The sequence below is a fragment of the Sinocyclocheilus rhinocerous genome, unplaced genomic scaffold, assembly GCF_001515625.1.
Source record: "Sinocyclocheilus rhinocerous isolate Xijiao unplaced genomic scaffold, SAMN03320098_v1.1 scaffold1100, whole genome shotgun sequence".
Classification (NCBI taxonomy): Eukaryota; Metazoa; Chordata; class Actinopteri; order Cypriniformes; family Cyprinidae; genus Sinocyclocheilus; species Sinocyclocheilus rhinocerous.
Window position 1 is genome coordinate 434586 of NW_015635085.1, and position 18753 is coordinate 453338.

The window sequence follows — 18753 nt, forward strand, 5'->3', positions numbered from 1 at the left end:
ACACTCACAGACACACACACACACACACTCTCACACACAGACACAGACACACAAACACACACACACTCACAGACACTCACACACACACTCTCACACAGACACAGACACTCACAAACACACACACACTCACAAACACACTCACACACACACACACACACTCTCACACAGACACAGACACTCACACAGTGAGTGAGTGAGTGAGTGAGTGAGTGAGTGAGTGAGTGAGTGAGTGAGTGAGTGAGTGAGTGAGTGAGTGAGTGAGTGAGTGAGTGAGTGAGTGAGTGAGTGAGTGAGTGAGTGAGTGAGTGAGTGAGTGAGTGAGTGAGTGAGTGAGTGAGTGAGTGAGTGAGTGAGTGAGTGAGTGAGTGAGTGAGTGAGTGAGTGAGTGAGTGAGTGAGTGAGTGAGTGAGTGAGTGAGTGAGTGAGTGAGTGAGTGAGTGAGTGAGTGAGTGAGTGAGTGAGTGAGTGAGTGAGTGAGTGAGTGAGTGAGTGAGTGAGTGAGTGAGTGAGTGAGTGAGTGAGTGAGTGAGTGAGTGAGTGAGTGAGTGAGTGAGTGAGTGAGTGAGTGAGTGAGTGAGTGAGTGAGTGAGTGAGTGAGTGAGTGAGTGAGTGAGTGAGTGAGTGAGTGAGTGAGTGAGTGAGTGAGTGAGTGAGTGAGTGAGTGAGTGAGTGAGTGAGTGAGTGAGTGAGTGAGTGAGTGAGTGAGTGAGTGAGTGAGTGAGTGAGTGAGTGAGTGAGTGAGTGAGTGAGTGAGTGAGTGAGTGAGTGAGTGAGTGAGTGAGTGAGTGAGTGAGTGAGTGAGTGAGTGAGTGAGTGAGTGAGTGAGTGAGTGAGTGAGTGAGTGAGTGAGTGAGTGAGTGAGTGAGTGAGTGAGTGAGTGAGTGAGTGAGTGAGTGAGTGAGTGAGTGAGTGAGTGAGTGAGTGAGTGAGTGAGTGAGTGAGTGAGTGAGTGAGTGAGTGAGTGAGTGAGTGAGTGAGTGAGTGTGTGTGTGTGAGATATATATATATATATATATATATACTACATACTTTAGGGCTGGGTTTTGACACAAACTTCACAATTCAGTTCAATTTTTATGCAAATCGATTAGACTCTGATTCAATATGGATTATTTTGGATATATATCAGGTACAGGACATGACAAATTTTCTCAAGGGAAAAAAAAAACTCACCTAATGCTGTAAAATATACATGCGAGTCAGTTGGTACTGCATTACTGTAATATTGAAGGTTAAAATGAACTGATTTGTATATTTATAATACTAACTTACATATTGCAATTACATAACTATATTTCTACTCCAATTTGTTTTTTGAAATATAAACATTTAAATGGTGGTTGTCACAAAAACTTGTTCAACAAATAAATACTGAAGAACAGTAAAAATGATAATGAATATGTTATATGGTACATAAATTTAGTAAAATGCTCCTCTAGAGTTCATTTTTCTAGCTGAATAATGAGTTCATGGTCACCGAATGTGTTTTTCTGCAGTAAATGTGGCATTACGTGACATTGTTTACAAGCTGTAATATTGACGTCTTTGCGTGATTACAGGAGACGGGTTTCGGTAAGCTGTACTCTTTATTTTAACACCTTCGGATGTTCATTCATGTTTATTTCGTGCTGTTACTGCTATTAAAGCTGAGGAGACGATCTGTCACTCCACATTAAACAGCGCCAAAACGGCATTTAAATTTAAATTATTTAAATTTATTTTAAATGATTAAAATGTAATTAAAATAGAATTCAGAAAATGTAAAATGAAAAACACAGATTTCACAGTCCCAAAATGTAATTTTTGCTAAACTTTTGATAAATTGCTGTTAAAGTGTAAACATTTCTTATTCCAATTAATTAGACTTGCTTTTTGATTACTAAAATTTAATCTAACTATTAAAGTAAAATCCAGAAAAGAAAAAAAAAATACTGAATTCTAATGAATATATAATTTTATAATTAAATAATTATTAATGTCCAGATCAAAAATACTTTGAGGTCCACAAATCACACTTTTTAAAAAATCCCTCCTACCTCCTAAATTATTATTTTATACAATTGAAAAAGGGACAATTAAAAAAAAACAAAAAAACATGATCACCAAAATAAAAATAATTTAAAAGAAAAAAATTGAATAAATTAAAAATATTTAGCTTGAATCATCATTTACAAATATCATTGTTTCTGTTTTGGACAGTAATAAGAATTTGTGAGGAAAACATGTAAAATAAATAAATAATGCAAAAATAAAATCATAATGGTCAAAAAAAAAATCTTTCTTTTGATTTTAGGGAGAAAAATGACCAGTTTTGCAAGACTAACCTAAGAAATGGCAGCACAGCACCTTGGGTATTTTATGGTACTAATAAAGAACTTTCCATTGCTAAATCAGCACAGGTCTGTGTGCAGGTTCACAGGTTTCTCCGTCTCTGGATAACTGAGAGTGATGCTCCTGAACACACAGACGTCTCCAGTAACCCACACATCTCAGCTGTTGCAGCACAATGTCCCAGTCTTATCCAGCGTTCTGCTCGTTACAGCATCAGTGTCACGTATGAGAGGCATGAAATGCTGCAGAAAGGGGAGCGACGAACACGACTATCAGATCACTGCACTCTAATCTGAGATTTACACGGCTGCTTGAGCTCCTCTCTCCCTCCGACGCTCTGAAAAACCACCGCCCGCTTCAGAGCCACAAAACAGCCGCGGCTGTGGAAGAAAAACTGATATCATGTCCACAATTCCTGCGTTGTAAAAATCATAGGGCCCTGAGTAACGCATTACCGCAATGCTTCCAGATGGCTGACTTCGGAGCTTGTTTGTAATTCTCATTATTCTCAATGATAATTCTTGCTACTCTAAAATCCTCACTAGATGCCAAAACCCTTTTTTTTGGCATATTTACGTGCTGCACATTGAGGAACACAACTATATCACTGTCAGTTATACTGTGTGTAACTCATGAGAAGACGTGGACATTAGCTTTGCTGATTCTTTTCTGCTCTTTTTGAATCTTGCGAGCCCCGGTCTGCATCTACCTTTATCACAGTTTTCAATAATTCTCCTTTTGTGTTTGGCAGAGAATGAAAGTCATGCAGGTGTGAATGACACGAGGGGAGTAAATGATGGCAGAATGATGATTTCTGGGTGATTCGTGTGAATGTGGTAAGCGATACATGCCTGTCCTCTGGAAGTTCTCCAGCTCTTCGCTCTTCAGCTCTTTGATGGATGCAGTAACAGATTTAAATGCCCCTTTCAGCCGTTTGCCCAGCACTATGTGATCAGGTTCAGCTCGCAGACGAATGCCGTATTTGTCCTTGTCTGTGGACAGAGTGAGCTGGCGAACATTCAGCTCCTGATGGAAAAAAAAAAAAGTAAAAAAGTCACCACTTTGAGAAAGACACAACAAGATGTCAATCATTCTACTGCTAGAAAAATGACACTTCATCCTTGACCTCTGACAGCACTTCATCCCCTCAGTACAGGACACTCACAGGCACGAGCAGGGTTACATGCAGTGATAGAAATCTGATGGAAATGTGCTCATCCTCAGGTCATCCCAGATGTAGATGAGTTAGTTTCTTCATCAGGTTTGTAGAAATGTAGCATTGCATCAGTGTCTCAGCAATGGATGCTCTGCAGTGAATGGGTGCCGTCAGAATGAGAGCTGATAAAAACATCACAATAATCCACAAGTAATGCACAGCACTCCAGTCCATCAGTTAACATCTGGAGAAGACAAAAGCTGAAACTAATCCAGCATTAAGACGTTTTTAGCTAAAATACAAGTCCATAATGTCCAGTGAAGAAGTGTTCTGTTCTGAATCAGTAGAGAAATCTGCACAGATCAAGCAGCGTTTAAACAGCTCTAAACAATTATGTGGCTGGATTTTGATGTGAGAGACAACAGGAGATGCACTTTTTCACTGGAGGAAGAGTTATTATGGATTATGGACTCAATGCATTTGAGTTAAAAACGTGTTAATGCTGGATTAGTTTCAGCTTTTGTCTTCTCCAGATGTTAACTGATGGACTGGAGTGCTGTGGATTACTTGTGGATTATTGTGATGTTTTTATCAGCTGTTTGGACTCTCATTCTGACGGCACCCATTCACTGCAGAGCATCCATTGCTGAGACACTGATGCAATGCTACATTTCTACAAACCTGATGAAGAAACTAACTCATCTTGGATGTCCTGAGGGTGAGCACATTTCCAGCACATGTTTATTTTTGTGTGAACTACTGGTTTAAAGCGAGAGGCGTGACCGAGAGCTTGTCTTCAGTGTCTTACAGTGGGAGGCTGTTCATTAAATCAGGTGACTGCGGTGTCTGTTGTGTTTCTCACATTGTGAGAGCAGAATAAAAAGAAGCTCAGTTTGTGCCTCCACTGTGACGCGAGCCACAGAAGCCTCAAAGTCATCTGAATAAAACATGGCATCTAATGAAGCACACCGAGAGCATGCTTTATTCCACCCGACAGAAAGCGTTTTTAACTCTCTTCGTCTCACCAATAAATTCATCAGTTTAAGAGCATTATGTCAGAAAGAAACCTGTAGAAAATGTGTAAAACACTGGACGCAAAGCAAAAGATATGTAAGATAATGCAGAAAGAAAACGCTTATACGCTGATGTACATCAGTAAACCGTCTCAGTTTCTGATAGATATGAATGCATTCAAATATCTGCAACTAAAAAAACATCCCGTTTCATCATCTGCTCTGAACAACTTTCTCATGAATATATTTGCTCTGATTAATGGCAGGCGTGTGGAGTGTGCCGCCCCTTGCTTTCTCCACGGGAACGTTTAACAATCGAGCGTGGCAGACACAGAGAGGCTAATTTTAGGGAGGCCCAGCCCACCCATAAATCATTGCAGCAGGGGCTGGAGTTGAAGGACACAGGTTGAGCATCTGCTCACACACACTCAGTGCACGACCCGTGTTCACAGTGACGCAGATGTTTGCACTCAGATCAACACACCCACCCTGAGCTCCAGGCCAGCAGGGGGAGCTCTAGAGCTGCACAAACACAGCAACAAAGACTTGGACACGTGATTTGTGACCCTGGAGCACAAAACCAGTCAAGGGTCAATTTTTCGAAATTGAATAAATAAATAAGCTTTCCATTGATGTATGGTTTGTTAGGATAGGACAATATTTGGCCGAGATACAACTATTTTGAAAATCTGGAATCTGAAGGTGCAAAAAAATCTAAATATTGAGAAAATCATCTTTAAAGTTGTTCAAATGAAGTTCTTAGCAATGCATATTATTAATCAAAAATTAAGTTTTGATATATTTACGGTAGGAAATGTACTAAATATCTTCATGGAACATGATCTTTACTTAATATCCTAATGATTTTTGGCATAAAAGAAAAATTGATAATTTTGACCTTACAATGTATTGTTGGCTATTGCTACAAATATACCCCAGCGACTTAAGACTGCTTTTGTGCTGCAGGGACACATTTGTCTGCAGCTGTTGTCTCAGTCACCAGAGCACTAATATATTAATAGCATCTGTGACGCTCAATCTGCACTGGAAGTGAACAGCAGATTTCCTCTCAGACCTATTGGTTACTGTTGATAAAGCGCTAATTGTCGGAGATTTTAACATTCACGTTGATAATACAAATGATGCATTAGGACTTGCGTTTACTGACCTAATAAACTCTTTTGGAGTCAAGCAAAACGTCACCGGGCCCACTCATCGTTTTAATCATACGCGAGATTTAATGATATCGCATGGAATTGATCTTACTGACATAGATATCGTACCTCAAAGTGATGAGAATCGGAAAGAAGTGAGACTGACCGACCGATCATCGATCCGGGCCGATCATGAGGAAAATCAGCCGATTCTGATCCCTGGCCGATCGATCGGTGCATCTCTAGTAAATTTATGTTTTGTTTTGATAATGATATATGTCATGATATTAATCATTTTAAAAATTATTCTAACAAATTCCATGGCATAGATGCCATATTCCTATTGGCAGTTACATAAAAGTGCAGAACGAACCACTTTTAATGATGTTTTCTGCCTCTTGAAAGCTTCAGTCCTCATTCATTGCATTTTCCCGGGAAAGGGCGAGCAGGTAAATGACGATAGGTCACAGGAAGCGTGTGTGCTTGTGAAAGCCTTACCTCCAGGATGTACTTCTGCAGGGACTGGATATCTCTGATGGATCACCAGCACCTCCTTCAGCGGATACTGAAACAGATCCCAGTGTCAGCGAGAGACAGCTGCTGTTAGTTCAGCTTTACTGCTGCCTCATGATGATGGGCTCTCACCTTGACGGGCAGGGTCCTCCGGTCTCTGATCACACGGCCCAGCTCGATGACCGACTGCATCCGAGATACAGCGCTCTCGATGCGCTTGTCAATCAGAGACTCCCTGACACACACACACACACACACACACACACACACAGAGTCACACACACAGAGACACACACACAGAGACACAGACACAGAGACACAGACACACACACAGCGTTAGTTTTAGTATAGTTTATTTTTATTTGTACTGAACCCTCCACAGTCTATGGACAAACTCATTCATTAACAATCCTTAAAAATAAATAAAAAATGTAATGAATTATTAACTTTATAAACTTCCTTACAAAGCTCCAGCAGTTCCTTCACGAACCCGTTTGGGAAACACTGATGTAATGTCATGTTTAACGCACTTCATGATGTTTCTATTCATATTTTTATACCAATATGGTAAAATATTATCCTATTCAAATCAATGTGACAAACTAGTTAGGTCAAAAGTAATATAAAAGTTATCAAAAAAGTAATCAGATTACATTACGAACTACAATTTTCATCCTGTAATCTGAAATCAGACGCCGTAAGTAATCGAAGCACTGTATTCAGCACATGTGATAACTGATGCAATAAACTGCGACCGCGCACACTCCAAACAGAGAAAATGATTAAGAATTACTTTTGCAATAACACATGCATGCATGCATTTACATGATTTTGTCAAATCTGCTATTATGATTTATATACATTGTTAAAATATTATTATAAAACGTATAGTTCCGGTGCTTGATTCTGATTGGCTGAGCCGCGTTCGAAGCTGTTGTAAATTACTCTACAAAGTAACATACACCTTTGTTTACTTCTGTGTGTTGCTCGGCAACCACTTTGTTAGAACCACAACTGTTTCTGAGGAGCTACATTGTTTGGTGGAAGAATACTGTTTTTATTAATATCATTACACTTTATTTGCTCTGTTTTATTCTGTGAAACCTTACTACGTATATGGAATAACCGTTTTATAAAAGCAATAAGCCCTTTGAAGCCATGGTTTACAGTGAATTTATAACACTCCGCTTTGCGTCGTACCTAACAATGCCCTTTAGCTGTTATAAATTCACTGTAAACCACGGCTTCACGGGGCTTATTGCTTTAATAATAAATAAGCATTTTAATGACCAAAACACAGGTAAAACCTACGCTAACCACAATCCTGAAGCGGGATCCAATCAGAGAAGTCTCAGACCCCGCTGCCATGAACGGTCACTGTTAGGAACCTCAAGCTAGCAATGTTCAGGTCTGTTCTCCTCAAAATATGTGGAATATCTTTAACGAGCTTCGTCATGATGTTTTGTCTGAACTCTGAATGCTCTGAATGCCGCCCGGTCCACACCCACAGCTCAAACGTAGAATGTGAAGGACACTTTCAGCTTCACATCAGGTTGATTGGGGAAAGGAAAAAAAAGACAACTCTGTCTTTGGACCGTTTCTTGGTTCCAGTGCTCAGTGCACCAGCAAATGCAGTTAGCTGACATATTAGGAAGAAAGTCCAATCTACTGAAGAGGAAGATGTTCAATCAGTAAATGGTTCTCATGTCCTCTGGACGGCCTCCATGTCTCTGACGGCAGGTCAGCGCTGTGAGAAACATCACTACACGCAGAGCACAGTAATGCGGGACATTACATGAATTTATAAACGCGGACTGAGGGATGCAGGATCTTCAGAGCGCTTGACGGCTCTCAAACCAGAGTCCAGCTCATCAGAGGTACTCTGGGAAATGTGTTTACAGGAGACACTAAAGGACACGCTAAATCATGTCGGCAACACACAAGGACATGTGAGGACCGAGTGCGATGCATAAAACCACCAGATTTCACTCTCAACATCTGAGCAGACGCAATAAAACCACAAACACTCTTCTTTACGAGGTGCAGAACTCCTGATTAAGATGATAGGAAAACGGTCCCTGAAGGCATCAGTTCCTGCCTTTCAAACTGTAAACGAGGGCGTCTTCATGTAGAATCACATTGAGCTTTAGCACTGAACCATCGGATCGAGTTTAATCTGATGGAGGGTTTCCTCTGTTCACGCTCTCTAGCACCAGACACGTTCCTTTCATCCAACTATTGATGGAAACATCTGCATGAAGTTCTGCTTACAAAGAAACATTTCAGAGAGTCGTTCAACTCAAACCCGTTTACAGATTTCACTCTACAATATCAGAGCTCATTTCATCATGTCACTGAATTTAACTTTTAAACTCCGCATTTAAATTAAGTTTTTAATTTAATTTAAAATTTTAATTTTTTACATTACAATAAATGAGGTTTTAAAAACAGTAGAATTGTATTAGTTTAATTGAACAAAATGTATTGTTCTATATTTATTATGACACACAAGGTGTTTCTTAATGGCCACGAACGATGGCAAGATATACAGTGCACATCTAAAATATTGTTTCATATACACTGCCATTCAAAAGTTTTGGGTCAGTATACTTTTTTTTTTTTTTTATGAATATTTTTATTCAGCAAGGATGCGTTAAATTGATAGAAAGTGATAGTAAAGACTTATACTTTTAGAAAAGATTTATATTTTGAATAAATGCTGTTCTTTTAAAATTTTCATTCATCAAAGAATCCTGAAAGAAATTATCACAGGTTCCAAAAAAATATTCAGCCGTTTTCAAGATTGATAATAATCAGAAATGTTTCTTGAGCAGCAAATCAGCATATTAGAATGCTTTCCGAAGATCATGTGACACTGAAGACTGGAGTAATGATGCTGAAAATACAGCTGCGCATCACAGAAATAAATAAGTCTAAAGTATAATAAAACAGAAAACCGTTTTGCAGCCTTGATGAGCAGAATCATTAAAAATCTCACTGATCCCCAAGCTTTGGACAGCAGTGTATATGCTATGACACGAACGAGCAGTGACGTGTTTGTATGAGGTGTGTGAGACTGAGGTTGTGTAGCGACTGCAATGCTGTGTACCTGACATGCGGCAGCATGAGGTAGTGAATGCTTCCCGTGTCCTTCTCCTCCACTGACGCCGGGTCGATCAGATGACGCAGGTTCTGGTACATCAGCTCCGTTATGAACGGCGTGAAGGGAGCCTGAGACCAAGAAACACTCCATTAGTGAACCAACACATCACACAGCAATGAAAGAACAACTCTATTCATACAACCATCATGACACAAAGCCAAGGTTAATAACAAACGTCATGCTCATGTCCAGGGTTTCTCTGCTTTCCTTCAGTCTTTCACTCTCAAACATCTTTCATCATCTGCTTAAGCAATAACTGTACAATGAGGCTACTGTGAGGTTTTATGAAGATTCATTTAAACATTAAATGCTCCGAATCAGTGAAGAGGAAAATGGGGCATTGACTGTCTCACACCCCGCTTATCTATCAAATGATTTTGCTAACTACCTTTTGGGTCAGTAATTAATCAATGAGCTCTACTGACACCCTGCCTTCATAGTTATGAAAGGATGATCAGCTCTACAACTATTACACTGCAAAATCATCCTCTTCATCTGTAATTTTGTTTAACATGCTTAAAACAAAGATGCATTAACCAAGCATGATTACATGTACAACGCACAAGAGAATATTTCATTAAAAGGTTAAGATTATGACACCATTTGACTTTCAGTGAAACACAAAAGGAGTTTCGCATTTCATGTAAAGGACCGTTTTCTAACAAGAAAATTATAATGTGGTGCACAAATCAGTGGTTTTAGTCATATTAATTTTAGTATTGCACCATAATTCTTCCTTCAGCATTGCTACACTTCTATCATTTCATCACAGTCCACTGAGGATGACCACATGCCTTCTCTCCTCTACATCTGAAGTATGTAGGAGCTGCGAGCGCTGGCGTGACTCACCATCAGTCTGCACATGGAGAAGAGCACGCTGAAGAGGGTCTCAGTATGTTGAGTGATACAGTACAACTTAATGAAATGTATCATGTCTTATGTAATCCATTTTTCAGTATTTAATGTTTGAACAAATGTCATGAAAACAAGTTTTTATCACAACCACCGTTTAAATGTTTATATTTCAGAAAATTCTTTGGAGTAGAAACTTCATTTAAAATAGTTTTTAAATGTGCGTCAATGCCCAGCACTAATTATAACCGTTTTCTTGTCATATTGTATGTGCTCTTTTTTTGGGGACTTAAACTCGTGCAGTGGAAGTGGAAGTTCTACTTGTTTATTGAGTGAAAAGAGAGCTCAACTGCTGAAAAACGTATTAAAATATGGAAGCTATAGAATATGAAAATTCTCCAATTCCATGTTTCCACATAGAATATGCTTATTCACATAGGTGCGCTTAATGAAAAATCATACTTTGCAGTTTTGTGAAACCCTGCACAGAATAAGTAGATATTCATTATATTTTATGCTGAATGCTTGTGCTTTGAGTGATATTAAATATGAGGTTTTTTTTGTATAATTGTACAGACATCTGACATCAATGGGCGATGAACAGCAGTTCTCCACGGCCTTCCACTCTTCCTTGAAAAGCACCGTACTGATTTTTACAAGACATGTTTTGTAAGTAATTTTGTCTGTTATATTCTGGTTATTTAGTGTAATGCAGACAATTCTTGAGACCTGGCAAGAAAAAAATCAGGACACAGAAACAATATAAGATAGAAAGGAATAAAGAAAGTGAAAAAAAAAAACTTCTAAGGAAAAAAGGAAAGGGAATGTATAATAAAAGAACAGAGCTGGAAAGAAGAGGAAAAAAATACTTAAAGGGTTAGTTCACTCTGAAAAAATTCTGTCATTAATTACTCACCCTCATGTCGTTCCAAACCTATAAGACCTTTGTTAATTTTCGGAACACAAAAAATCCAAGAGCTTTCTGCATATACAGCAACACAACTATCACGTTCAAGACCCAGAAAGAAAGAAAGGACATCGTTCACGAGAGTACCACGACGCATGCGTGTGATGCTGCTGACGCAGGAGCCGTACAAGTTACCTATACAAAGTTACAGAAAGTTTTATTAACTCAAAAATGATAAACTAATTTGCTTGAGAAATTTGAGGCAATCAGTTTCCACAGGTTTTCCAAGTTGAGCTGAAACTTCACAGACACATGCTGGGGGCACCTGAGACTTATATTACATATTGTAAAAAGGGGCATAATATGTCTCCTTTAAAGGAATGTGTCACTGTGGTGTCGAAACTGCTGTTGCACAGGGACACTGGCCACTAGACTGATCCAACAAAATCAAGAGCCATGACAAGCTCAGAGGGGTGTAGGACAAACGCTGTTTACTGATGTGAGATTGGTCTACATCACAGCATGCTAATATATGTAGATGCTGCAGACTCTATCTGTTCACAATGCAAACGGATCGGTGACTGATCATTTTTGCCAAAACACTGCAGTGCTGCTCACACTCTCATTAGACGCACAATATTTCAAATGTTTCAGGGTAATTTGGCACGTGGGTCAATAACATGTGAACTGAGCTCAGTCCTGGCTTCAGATCAATACGTGCTTTTCGCACTTAGCCAATAAATAAAACCCACTAGAGCTGGATGATAAAGCCACAATCACCATATCTTTCAGGATTTTGACAAGAGTTTTTCTCTTTAATCAGAGGAAGTGTCATTTCACTGTGGATTTCATGGTTTCATTTCACTGTAGTCCGGCTATAATGTGCAGCATGAGTGCAAAGTAGGGATGCACCGATACTGCGCTCCTGTACTCGTAATCATAAAAATGCCCCGATACCAAAAGCCGATACCACACAACGTGTGAATAGAGCTGTGTCCAGAAAAAGATACACAGACAACAGAACAACAGAGAGTAGAATGGAGTTATTAGAGATTAAGGATGTCTATGAAGTACATGTAAGTAATTAATATAATGTTAAACATTCAATATTCACGCCTGTATAGCGGATGTGCCCGAGCTGATAAGCAGAGCGCGCTGAGTGGATTGAGCGCGCAGCTGCACAGATGCGCGAGCATGTCGAGTGAATATCTCACAGACATCACTGGAAAGTTTGTAGTTCGGTCGGATATATCAAAAGCAAGTAAGTAAAATAATGCAAAACTTACTAAAGTTATTTGGCGGTAAGGAGAGAGAGAGTGAGAGAGCGCACATCTGTTGCATGATCTTGATTGCTGTTCGCTCCATTAGCGCATGCATTTGGATTTAAACTAAATCGTAAATATAAAACAAACAAAAATGATAGGGGCAATCACAATAAACAACATTTATTTTAAACGTCAAGCTTACACAACTTTATTTAAAGCAAAAGTGAAACTAGCAGACTGGGTGAAATGCGCTAGGCTATAAGTGTCTCTCTCATTCTGCACCAATACAAACCTGCGCGCGTTTAGCTTTGTTTAGCTTGCTTTAAAGGCCAAAGTATACTTTTTACACCTACACGACGGGGGTCCGTGTACAGTTTGTGTGACGCAGATTACATCACCAAAATTGTATGCGCGTACTATATATAATGTATAACGAGTGGTTCCCTGCATTATGTGATTACATTATTGAGCAGCTCTAATGCGCCATTAAAATGAACAGTGAAAGTAACAAAAGCTTATACAATACATTTTAACAAGTATAATTAAGAGTGTAAATAACTGAAGGAAATATCTGTTTGCTAAATGAAGCCAACTAACATGATTCATAGTATTATTATAATTTTGTTTCTGTACCCAATATTTAAAAAAAATTCAAATGCTGTGAAAACACGGGTATCGGTATCGGCCAGTACCAAAAATGAAAGTATCGGTATCGGACTCATTCTGAAAAAAGTGGTATCGGTGCATCCCTAGCGCAAAGCTCCACAGTATCACTTTATTTAGACACATTGTGTCTAATACATGTGTGGTTCAGGTTTGGTCACATAAACTTGGTTTTGTAGCATGTCTTTGCACATTTGACATGGTGACAGCTGAGCATTTCAGAACAGTGACCAAAATACTGAATCATTGAAACTAGTCTATGACCTATGGGAAACCTAATGGCCAAAGTAAATCAACAATGCTGCTAAAAAAATATAGATATCCCCATCATAATATATATGGCAAATATTCAACACATCCCCCAACCCTATCACGCAATAAACAAAAGCAAAAAATAAAGGGAAGTAAAAGTCCCGGTCATATCGTATGTGAGAGTGTTTCGTGTGCACGGCCCCATATGGATGGACATAAATATCTAATTATTCATTACGCATATGCTCATGTCACAACTGCGCTTCAGGGGGATTTCAAATGGTTCACAGATTACTATTCGTATACAGTGTGAAGGAGGAGAATCCTGAGAGTGTGATTATGTTTTATGTGTGTGTGCGGTGCATCAGTGCGGTTTGCTCACCGGAGCGCGTCGGCGCCGTAGTTCTGCACAATCAGGCTGGGTTCGGGGTAATTCTTCTTACGCTTGCTCATTTTCTGTCCGTCGCTACACACAACACACACAGATATTGGCAGAGTTTCCGGGTCAGTGTACTGCTGCCTGAGGACGGGCCTTAATATTTAATATTAATATTTGTATTCATTTACAAAGTATGTTCAGTGCTGTTTTTATTTACTTATAGTAAAGCACTATTTTAGTTTTCGTTCAGTATGAAATTTGAAAAACTATCGGTTGATTAATCGCTATCAGTAAAATCCACTATTGGTCGACCTCTAGTAATTACTACCAATTAATTACTGCATCCTACTATTATGATGGTTACGTCAGAACGTGTACTTTACAATGTATCACTTATTCCCTTATCACAGTAATGAGAAATCTGCTTTAACAAAAATGTTTATTTCACAGGTTATTTTTATTCTTAAGTAAATATTATGTCAAATAAATACGCATCTCATTGCAGCATGTATTATTTATTATCTTTAAATTAAATAGTGTGACATCATATTTAAATGCTTTTTTATTGGCCACCTGCTCTCTCAGACATTGGCAATCAATCAATATCTGTCCGTTAACATTAACTGTTTTGTTTTTGGAGTCACATGACCTACTCAGGTGCTATTCAACTCCATGAATGAGTGACTTCATCTGAAGAGTCGTGAAGGGTTTCTCACCCTCCTCTGGTCTGGTCGATGCCCTCAGCGATGAAGTCTGCCGGGAAGGTGTCCTCAAACTCCCGCCTGTTCTCAAACGGGTAGTGCACCTGGGCATAGGGCATACTGCCGCTCTCGAACCAGCAGTCAAAGACCTTCAAGACCCACTTGAGCTGCCCCTTCCCACAGCGGGATGGGATGGTCAGGTGGTCAATGCTGCCAAACACACACGCACACACACACACACACACACACACACACACTACCAATTAATTACTGCATCCTACTATTATGATGGTTACGTCAGAACGTGTACTTTACAATGTATCACTTATTCCCTTATCACAGTAATGAGAAATCTGCTTTAACAAAAATGTTTATTTCACAGGTTATTTTTATTCTTAAGTAAATATTATGTCAAATAAATACGCATCTCATTGCAGCATGTATTATTTATTATCTTTAAATTAAATAGTGTGACATCATATTTAAATGCTTTTTTATTGGCCACCTGCTCTCTCAGACATTGGCAATCAATCAATATCTGTCCGTTAACATTAACTGTTTTGTTTTTGGAGTCACATGACCTACTCAGGTGCTATTCAACTCCATGAATGAGTGACTTCATCTGAAGAGTCGTGAAGGGTTTCTCACCCTCCTCTGGTCTGGTCGATGCCCTCAGCGATGAAGTCTGCCGGGAAGGTGTCCTCAAACTCCCGCCTGTTCTCAAACGGGTAGTGCACCTGGGCATAGGGCATACTGCCGCTCTCGAACCAGCAGTCAAAGACCTTCAAGACCCACTTGAGCTGCCCCTTCCCACAGCGGGATGGGATGGTCAGGTGGTCAATGCTGCCAAACACACACGCACACACACACACACACACACACACACACACACACGCACACACACACACACGCACACACAGACACGCGCACACACACGCGCACACACACACACCTGCTCAGTCAGGTTTCTGCAGCGCTGAGGCTGTGATGAGGTGAGGGTCAGGTGTCTCTGCGGCTCACCTCTCTCTGTGAAGATCAGATACTTTAGCTCCTGTCAGCTCCTCCAGCTCAGCCATGGAGCCCACACACACCACCTAAACACCAACGAAGAACCAACACTGAACCTCATCCGTCTGAACAACCTCCTAAATCTGGCTGTGAAATCACCACGGCAAAACTACGATGCAAGACATATGCACTGTTTAGGGAAAATATTTCCTAATGCAGCCAGAACTGTGTCCCAAGTAGAAACCACCACAAGGTGTTCTTGATCGGATAGTCATTATCGGTGCAGGTGGTTAGTTAGTAGCACTAGTCAGAAGACTCCTACTGTAAAGAAAGTCTGTGGGATTATTTTCATCCGGCAGATTCATGTACTTGTATAACAACAGGCGCATTTCACATCTGCACATTTTCATGCTAACTTAACACGCTGTCCCTGTTTCCGGCTGGGCTCAGGTAATGTGGCCCAGATACAGCCGCCTCGGCAGAGAACAAGAGAGCTGCTCTTTCTGGAGCCAGTGGCACTCCAGAGACTCGCTCATTACATGCTATTTTCAGGAAGCAGGTCGCTGTCCTTCTTTTCCAACAGCTCGTTTCAGCAGGCAAAGACGCCAACAACCTAATTCTGACTTCCCACGAGTTGAGCTTTTAAGAGAAACACGCACTTAGAGACCATTACTACTGTTTGAGACAGCTGTCTAAGAAGACTCACATGAAGATGTTCACGCTGCTTTCACAAAATACAGCTAATGGGAGGAATATTCACTATGATGGTGCTCTAAATATCAAATTAAGTAATATGTGACCCTGCAGCACAAAAGCAGTGTTAAGTCGCTGGGGTATATTTGTAGCAATAGCCAAAAATACATTGTATGGGTCAAAATTATACATTTTTCTTTTATGCCAAAAATCATTAGGATATTAAGTAAAGATCATGTTCCATGAAGATATTTTGAAATTTCCTACCATAAATATATCAAAACTTAATTTTTGATTAGTAATATGCATTGCTAAGAACTTCATTTGAACAACTTTAAAGATGATTTTCTCAATATTTTGATTTTCTTGCACCTTCAGATTCCAGATTTTCAAATAGTTGTATCTCGGCCAAATATTGTCCTATCCTAACAAACCATGGAAAGATGATTTATTCAGCTTTCAGATGGTGTATGAATCTCAATTTCGAAAAATTGACCCTTATGACTGGTTTTGTGCTCCAGGGTCACATATTGTAAATAGCAAGATGATTTTTGTTCAAATGATTTTTTTATTGTCCAACTCTCTTACAAATCACATTTTTTTTAATTTTGGCTTTTTATTTTCCAATTAAGTTTCCTAAAAACAAGTTTCACAATGTTTTAATAAAAATATTAATATCTGTAGGTAAATACTATTGTTTGTTTCTATATGTTATTTAAATCAATCAATAAATAAATCCTTTTCATTTAAAAGCAGTGTGGAAAAACATGCCTTGGTTATTTTTTATCTGCATTTTTACAGTGATTTATGTTTTTTGCATGAAGTATTTTGAATCTACAATGGCTAAAATGGTTCCTATTTACAAATACATAATCAGGATTTGAAATACTGAAAGCCTTACGAAATGTCATCCTCGTTCTAACACCTGGATCCATCACTGACCTCTTCGTAGTCCTCGCTGACCCACAGCGGGATGGGCGTCCCCCAGTAGCGGTTTCGAGAGACCGCCCAGTCTCGAGCGTCCCGCAGCCAGTTGCCAAAGCGCTTCTCCCTCACAAACTCAGGAACCCCGGGTACAAAGTCAGAGAGAGACGCCACTCTTAACTCCATACAGAGCAAGGCAGAAACATCTTATTCCTATTAAGCTTAAACGTTCAACGTTCTCAAGGCTTAAAATGCTTGCAAATGATACACTTTCATGGTGGCATAGCACTGCAACAGCAAAAAAAGCTCACTTGCCATGCATCTTTTATTCTGGTTTTAATAGAAATTATTAATAATTGTAAAATAATTGGTTTTTGTCATAATTGTGCCATCTAGTTCCATCGGTTTTGAGTCTCAAAGAAATGCCTCGGCTTGAAAACGACTATCTAGCTCAGTTCACACATGATGGGTGTTATTATTTGGAGAAGGCAGTCTAAAGGCTGGGACACACCAAGCCATCAGTGCCCGAGAATAAAAGTCAAAGTGATGAGAACGAGCACATAAATGAAGGCCGCACAGACAGAAGCCTGTTCTAATGTTACATTATATATTTTCATAACAACATGAGCTGCTTAAACTGAAGAAAGTTTTCAACATAACTGATATTCAAATTGGTAAGCAAGCGCTGCTTTGTTTATGTTCCGTATATCTGTGTATATCTCGTATATCCTTGTGTCAGTTTCTCCTTTTGAATGAATATATACTATTTATATCTACTGATATAGAGATGGTTCATTCCTCTCACGCACAAGCTAGTCTGCAGTCGGCTGTAGTTCCAGTTCAGTGTTCCAGTTACTTTTGTTATGCCTTTAATACAAGCGGTCCATCATACAAATAATTTTGATTTCCAGAAAGAAGAGACACAGATGTGCATCATCTGCATAGCTATGAAAATGAACCCGCAGGTCCTTGTAAAGGTAACACTGCTGAAAAGTAAGGCAAAAAAAACAACAACAGAGGCCCTAAAAACTCATTTCTGTGTAAATCGTTTACAAAACCATTCTTATACAAAATGCCACATTTTACTTTTTTAGCACAATTTGCTTTGCTTTTGTCTAATGAATAAAGCCCATTATATTTCCCAGCATTCAGGCACACATTTGGTAGGTTGCCTCCGGATTACAAGTCATTTCACAAATAATGCTACATTATAATAGTTATGTTTAATTAAAATACAATTCTGTACACCAAGGATCATTCGTATTTGAAAAATCATACAAATATTGCTATTGACCACCATTCACACTAAAACTAACTGATTTCATGGCACACTAGTCAGACTGATTTTTCAAATTTCCTGTTATCTTCTTTCTTCTTGGACACAAAATAACACAACTAACAATTTAACACAATCCATCGCTCAGTAAGGGAAGGTTAAACATCAGAACTCCACTGACTTCATCAGTTCTCATCAGGAAGAGGCATTTCTATTTAAGCTCCATCTCAGCATCCAATATATCAACTGAATGACTTTTCTCTTCTCTGATGCTCTCTCATCTCTGGGCTGAATGTAGAATTGAAGGGCACTTGGGCTGAATGTAGAATTGAAGGGCACTGGGCTGATTGTAGAATTGAAGGGCACTGGGCTGAATGTAGAATTGAAGGGCACTGGGCTGAATGTAGAATTGAAGGGCACTGGGCTGAATGTAGAATTGAAGGGCACTGGGCTGAATGTAGAATTGAAGGGCACTTGGGCTGAATGTAGAATTGAAGGGCACT

At 39.4% G+C, this 18753-nt stretch overlaps 1 pseudogene; it reads right to left on the reverse strand.

Annotated features, from left to right (window-relative positions):
• The window catches only part of LOC107746714 (isoleucine--tRNA ligase, cytoplasmic-like), a 66185-nt pseudogene that overhangs the window by 7024 nt on the left and 40408 nt on the right, over positions 1-18753 (reverse strand).